General features: G+C 40.5%; 1 long non-coding RNA gene across 1 annotated transcript; it reads left to right on the top strand.

Annotated features, from left to right (window-relative positions):
* Positions 1 to 3,135: 3,135 nt before the first annotated feature.
* Positions 3,136 to 6,402, top strand: LOC145522786 (uncharacterized). Its single transcript, XR_014066167.1, has 2 exons — positions 3,136 to 3,237; positions 5,238 to 6,402. It is a non-coding gene; the product is annotated as an uncharacterized LOC145522786 (long non-coding RNA).
* The last annotated feature ends 983 nt before the right edge of the window (positions 6,403 to 7,385 follow it).

Below are 7,385 nucleotides of genomic sequence, written 5' to 3' on the forward strand. Positions count from 1 at the left end.
TACATCGATATGAATGGGCCGTAGGTATACATGGGTCCCCTCCCTCCCGAATACCCTCCCCACCTCCCTCCCCACCCCATCCCTCCAGGTTGTCACAGAGCACTGCCCTGCATCATACATCAAACTCCCACCGGCTATCTATTTTACGTATGTGCTATGCTTAGTCACAGTCATGTCTGACTCTTTGCAACCCCGTGGACTGTAGCCTGCCATGCCCCTCTGTCCATGGATTCTCCAGGCAAGAATACTGAAGTGGGTTGCCAGGATCTACTCCAGGGAATCTTCCCAACCCAGGGATCACAGCGCATCCAGCTAAGCTCCCTGTGCTGTATAGCAGCTTCCCACTAGCTATCTGTTTTACATTATGGTAGTGTGTATATGTCAATGCTACTCTTTTATTCTTTCATATAAAACTGAGTCATTATACTTCTATCTTAAAGCATTATATCAGTGGGAGAAAAAGCCTTCATCATAAGCTGGAAAGCTCATGCAGTGTCAAGGTCTGCCTGGGTGAATGAAGAGCTCCTACCCATGGCTTTTCTGCTTTTTGGCAAGAAACAATGGATACAAGGAAAAGACAATTGAATTTTATGTTTACAAACATAAAATGCTATAATATTCATATCAAATACAATTAGAATAACACAACTTTAATTTTATATTCCACTGTGTAACTTGCAAATTGTTTTGTGTGTACTAGTAAGACACTCCTAATAGGAGGATGGTTTTTATCAGGTCCATTTTGCAGATAAGAAAATTATGGGGAGAGAAGAACAGAAATGGGCAAGGTTAGAGGGTGAGTAAATATTAATAATCCACCTGCCTGAACTGCCCGATCACAAATGTTCCCAAGAGATATTCTGCTCTGTTTACTCTCCCACATTCTTATTTATTCGTATTTTTGGTTGCGCTGAATCTTTGTTGCTTTGGGGCAGGCTTTCTCTAGTTGCGCTGAGTAGGGGCTACTCTTCATTGCAGTGCATTGACTTATTGAGTGGCTTCTTTTGCTGTGGAAATTGAACTCTAGGGTGCACAAGCTTAGTTGCTCTATGGCATGTAGGATCCTCCCACACAAGGGGTCAAATCCATGTCCCCTGCAGTGGAAGGAAGATTCTTAACCAATGGACCGCCAGGGAAGTCCCTCCCATACTCTTACAGGGGCCTCAGAATCTCCTTGATACCCAAGGAACACTGGAGAAAGAATGATATAACAAGGAAAACATGTTGCTACTGGGCAAACTTCCAAAACTCCAAAGAGCAATTTGCTTTGAATAGTAAGAATAGTTACAAGACTGATTTTTAGGAATAAAGAGACCTCAAATCTAGCCAAAGGAAAATCACACTTACCTTGATGAAGACACTGTGTGCTTTTTTGATGCACTTCTCACCATTGAAAATTTAGACTTAATTGTGTGTGATCATTTAATTAAGTCTTCTCTCACCAGCCTGAAACTTTCATTAAAACAGAAATTTTATTTGCTCTTCTGCTCACCATTTTATCCCCTGTCTAGCACAGTGTCTGGCACTCAATATGTATTAACTGAATGGTTGAATAAATGGACTGAGGGGAGGACTGAGACCCTAAAGAAGGATAGAAAAAAAGAAAGGACTTTCAGTTAAATATGAAAAGAATTAGAAGGGGCAATGTGATCAACACAAGTCACTTTTTTGATTCTGTGTTTTGGGGTAGAATTGTATCAGTTGAGCCTTAATTTCAGCCACTGGTACCTTATCATGGGAGATCAAAAAAGTCAATTCTGTTTCGACTGAAAAGGAAAGAAAGATTGGAAGAAATTATTGCCTGATCGAACAAAAATAAAATTATCAGCATACTGGGATAGCCACAGTTGTGGAGAATATTATTTCTCAGAAGATGCAGTTGGAAATAGGCATTGTGATCATAGCTTCTTAGAGAGATAACTAACTTCAGTCTTACCATAGAATCTAGGGTGTATGATGCTCCTTGGGTGGAGATTCCTTTGCTTTCTGACTATATCCACTTAAAGGTGGACAGCCAACTTTTGTTGAAGAACTGTCTATAGAATGTACAGGGATGGGCAAATCTGAGTGATTGGAATGGGGCTAAACCTCAATCCTGGCCTTCTTAATGGTAAATGGAACTGAGCTGAGCTAAGTGGCTTTGATTCTAAGATCAGCTTCTGTATTTTTCTCTTCCTTGTTTCCTCTGTCTTAACTGTAGTCTCAGAAAGGTCATTGTGAGGTTAAGTTGACATATGCAGCATCTTAAAATACTAAATGAGGCCTGTAATGAGGGCAGTGATTGCCATGCACTCAGCACCACTGATTCCTTGTAAAAGAATATTAACTGCTAAGAGCAGTAGAACACTCCTAGAAGTCGTCAGACATGTTGCTACTCAACATCAAATTTCTAATTTGGTGCTTTTAAATCAGCTAGAATTTTTTCTTCAGTAAGAAATAAATTATTTATGTATAAATAAGAGTTCACAATTTGCCAATGTATCTTTTTGCTTTTATATCTTTCAATAACATGTTGGAATCGGGGTATTGATTCTCCAGTCTCCCATTGACTGGTAATACAAGAAGTGTCTTATTGACACTTAACTCCAGCTTTCTGCCTATGTTAATATTAATTAGGGAAAAAGTGGCATATTAGCCAAACATTAGATTGGGTCTTAAAAGTCAGGTTCTCTTCATTCTCAATGGCCTATTTCTCCCACTGTAGTTTACTCTTCTGCTGTCCTTTTCTGTACCCTTCATTTCTCCCTTGTTATATGACTCATTGGAAAACGCAGTGGCACCCCACTCCAGTACTCTTGCCTGGAAACTCCCATGGACGGAGGAGCCTGGTGGGCTGTAGTCCATTGGGTCGCGAAGAGTCGGCACGACTGAGCAACTTCACTTTCACTTTTCCCTTTCATGCACTGGAGAAGGAAATGGCAACCCACTCCAGTGTTCTTGCCTGGAGAACCCCAGGGACGGCGGAGCCTGACAGGCTGCCATCTATGGGGTCGCACAGAGTCGGGCACGACTGAAGTGACTTAGCAGCAGCAGCAGCAGCAGCAGCATATGACTCATTGTCTCGAGCCTCCATTTCAAAGCCTCAAAATGCTTAATATAGGCTGGCTACGTAGACCTACAGTCAGCAGTTCTCGCGAGAACGAGCTCCCAAACATGGCTGCCTCCAGTATCTGTGTTTCCGGAAGGAGCCACAGCCAGCTCCGCAACACCTCTCCAGGAGATCTCCAAGACCGGCAGGTAGGCCTGGTCCACGCTCTTAACAAATAACTGTTTCTGTGTGAGATTTTGTTTGCGCCCTCTAAAAGTGAAGCCTCTGTTTTCCTCAGTCCTGGGGGCTCCTGCAATAAAGGCCTGCTAGGCCTCAAAGCCAAATGCCCTGGGGGCTCATCTACCTGGTACTGGACTCCCGTACTGGGGAGGCTGACGGGGGCTCTCAACTCTCACTCCTGTGGGAGACCCTCTGGAGGGTGTAAATACCCTCCAGTTTGTGGGTCGCCCACCTGTTGGTGTAGAATTTGAGAATACTGTGTGTCTGCTCCTCCTACCCACGTCTCCTTGTGGTTCCTTGTGGTTCCTGTCCTTTAGTGGTCAGAGAGCTTTTCTGGTAGGTTCCAGGTTTGTTTGTGTTTTTTTATGGTTTTCTGTGGATAGCTGTGATTTTGGTGTGCTCCTGAGAGGAGCGAACTCAGAGTTCCTCAAGTTATCTTGGCCGCTCCAAAAAAAAAAAAAAAAGATTGAGTTTTCTTTTCTTATTTGCCTTCTCTTGCATGCTTGTTTGTTTTTTTAATTCATAGCTTTATTTGCTGAAACTTTATTTATAAAATTCAAGAATATGTTTAAAAAATGCAAAGCAAAAACACTCCTAAAATCCCACCAGCTGGAGATACATACTGGTAATATTTCAACCACAGTCTCTTCAGATATCTCTGTATGCATTGAAATGTGATACACTTACTCACCTACACACGCATACTACTCAAAACTGTATGGCGAGTGAGGTAGTTCTTGTTATATATTTGGGGTAAAGTCCCAGGGATGCTGAAAACATAGTCAAACAAGTAACATGTTAATTAATTGTGACACATTAACAGGTGTTAAGCATACTGATAAATGATTAACTAGAAGACATGGCTGCATCAAGACTAACCCTCTTTCTGTCCAAAACCCTGTTTTCTTCATCCCCGTCACTCATCTTGGAATCAATCCCATAAATGTGTATGCTAGTCTTTTTCTAAAAGCCTGCTCCCCAGGAAATTCTATTGCAGCAAACTGTTCCTGAAAACCAATCAAAGAGAATACTCAACCCTTGGGGCCTGGGACCCAGGTGGGGTGAGTACAGAAATTCCTAAGGTATAAACGGCTTCCCTGGTAACTCAGTGGTAAAGAATCCTTCTGCCAATGCAGGAGATGTGGGTTCAATACCTGGGTCAGAAGATCCCCTGGAGAAGGAAATGGCAACCCACTTCAGTATTCTTGCCTGGGAAATCCAAAGGACAATGGAAGCTGGTGGGCTACAGTCCATGGGGTTGCAGAGTCAGACATGACTTAGCAGCTTAATAGCAATAACAACATAAAGTAGGTACTGAAAGATATTTGTTGAGTAGTTAAATTAAGAGGCAACCTCTCAAAGCCATTAAGAGTTATGCTCTCCCTTGGATAGACTTGCTAACATGAAAAAGTATGTCATGAATGAAGGCACCAGAAGCAACTCTACCTCAAGAATTTAAAAGAGCTCAAATAAAGGCATCATTACTAGAATCCCTGGAGAAGGAAATGGCAACCCATTCCAGTGTTCTTGCCTGGAGAATTCCATGGACAGAGGAGCCTGGTGGGCTACAGTCCATGAGATCGCAAGAGTCAGACGTGACTTAGCAACTAAACCACCACCACCACCACCACTAGATTGTTTGTAACAGACACCCTATCTGTGTCTGGAAAACCAAATTCTGTTTATTCAAGTCTTCTTCTAAGACAGGCTCTAAGTCTTTATCAGTGTTTACGAAACATTTGATATTTCCCTGAAAGCCATTAAGGAATAAAATGCTGGTTATAGTTCTAGCTCATGAAACATCAAACATCATGGGGTGCCAAGTTCATCAAACATCATGGGGAAAAATTCCCCAGCTGATTGGACTTTGCTTGTTTTCAGACACCTGCCAGAATTTTTTTTTTTTTCACATCCATAGGTCCTTAACTACATTATAATTTGTGGGATTCATTTTTATCTTTCTTTCCAGATGTTTCCAGAAAACATCCCTTGCATCAGTCCCTTCATATTTTAAGTGCCCCATGAAACGCGATGAGGTGGTAGTGAATGAAGATTCAGAGGGACAATTTTGAATTGGGGCTTCTAAGAAAAGGTTTTCTTCATGTAATGAATGCTGGTAAAGCTGGAACTAGAACACAAATCTGCCACTCACTAAGGGATGGAAGGAAATCTCCTGATGTTATTGTTTCAATTTGTAGGCAATGATAGTCAAGGGGCAACATGAAATTGTCTGTATGATGCCCTGTTGTGAGTAGAGCTCAGTCTGATAATCAGCTCAAGAATAGCAAAAGCTAATTTTGCCTGTTCAACCCTGTAGCTGATCTCTAGCCCTGTGGATAGTAGAGCAAATTCTTGATATCACCTGTTGGTCACCCTTTGCCTCATTAAATGGCTGTAGATTAATGAGCATGTAGAATCAGGAGTCAGTTTCATCCTAGGGAAGGCAAATTGCAGTCCAACTTCAAAGCGACACACCTGACCTCATATGAAAGTGTTCTAGTTTATTACTTTGCACAACTGTGTGTTTCAATTTATTACACTGATGACTTACCTTGTACTACTCTGTGTTCAATTATGTATTTTCTGTTCTCATTACAGACCTTCAAACGACCGCAAAAATATATTCATTTAATGCTTTTTCTGTTCCTTTAAAAATTTTATCACTCAGAAAGGAGGAAGAAAATGGTTTGAGCATTAGCACTGAGTATAAACTCAGACTGATTCTGTGTACTTAAATTACTCTGATAATTGAAGCAAAGAAACTTTCACCTGAAATAACTGAATAGTAACTAGAAAAAGTATATTTTAGGGTCTAAATATTCAGATATGTTGCATATACTAGCACATCCAATATGTAACTCATTAAAAAGAAAACAGAATAATGTAAAAACTCTTTGGGGCCCAAAGAGACCAAGTATATGAGGTGGAGTTTTGGGAAAAGATCATAATTTGAGAGACACATTTTAGATGAGCATCTTCCACTTACTAAGTTTGAGATTTGGGAGAGTTTTATTTATGGGGAAAAAAAAGTTAACTATATAGTCATACCTCATTCTCAAATAATATGGCTATTTTTTATGTGATATGCCAAAATTAATCCAAGCTAACATAATAAAATAAATATATATGAACAATGTATGAGTCAGTGTTCTCTTTTACTCCATAGAAAACCGAGGATAATGAGAATGCTGTAGGTGTTGTCTTATCTTAAAATAGGTTTGTCATTGGGTTATCACTTAAGGAACAAAGAATATAGCACTTATACTGTCACAACTCTCTTTTCCAAAGTTTGAAAGGTATCTGTTGAGGACAACAATGAACTAGGCTTAAGTGCTGCTACCTCTGACAGAGGCAACCCAGTTACATTCATCCTAAAGGATACATGAATGACTCCAATGCCTATCCTGAAGAATAATACACATGTCAGTGGATCCTCAGTACGAGGCAGTGTACACTGTCATGCAGGAGAAAAAGAAAATGGCAAAAACCAAATGAGAGACCCAGATATGTAGGGAAGAAAACGTTCTTCTCAGTTTGAATGTGCACCAATCCTGATGTTGACAGAAGAATCAGGGGAGCCTCTCTTATTTTTATCATCAAAGAATGTGAAAGATTCATTTGACGTTCAGATTCCTTGCTTAGCTTTTATACACCTATAGTGTTGAAGAACAAATTAATTTTAAACACTTATCCCTCAGTTTCCAGAACAATGTCAGGTGAGAAAATAAAAAAGAAACTAGTACCATGTAACAGGACAACTGGTACCTATTGATCAGAACCACTGTCTACTTAGCTATTCCACTTTTCTTTGTCAACATCTGAGCAAGCAGAGACTCTAAGTGAACTCAAGGCTCTCTGTAACCTGAGGTTTAGAGCCATTGACTGAATCCACAGAAGGACTAAAAATTAAAGACAGTCTCTTCTTTGTCAAACCCTCTCATTCCTCTGCCCACAATCCCCTCTAATCTTGCCAAGCCTGGACAATGTTTGCCCCTACACATTAGGCATACCGATTGGTTCTAGTATCTGCACATTCCAGGCATAACCGTTTGTCTTTTAGAATGCTGTTAAATTCTTACCCAGAATCTCATAATACAATAATTTTTATCCTTATTAA

The sequence above is a fragment of the Giraffa tippelskirchi genome, chromosome 10 (genome assembly GCF_054371585.1).
Source record: "Giraffa tippelskirchi isolate mGirTip1 chromosome 10, T2T-mGirTip1v1.2.pri, whole genome shotgun sequence".
NCBI classification, from domain to species: Eukaryota; Metazoa; Chordata; class Mammalia; order Artiodactyla; family Giraffidae; genus Giraffa; species Giraffa tippelskirchi.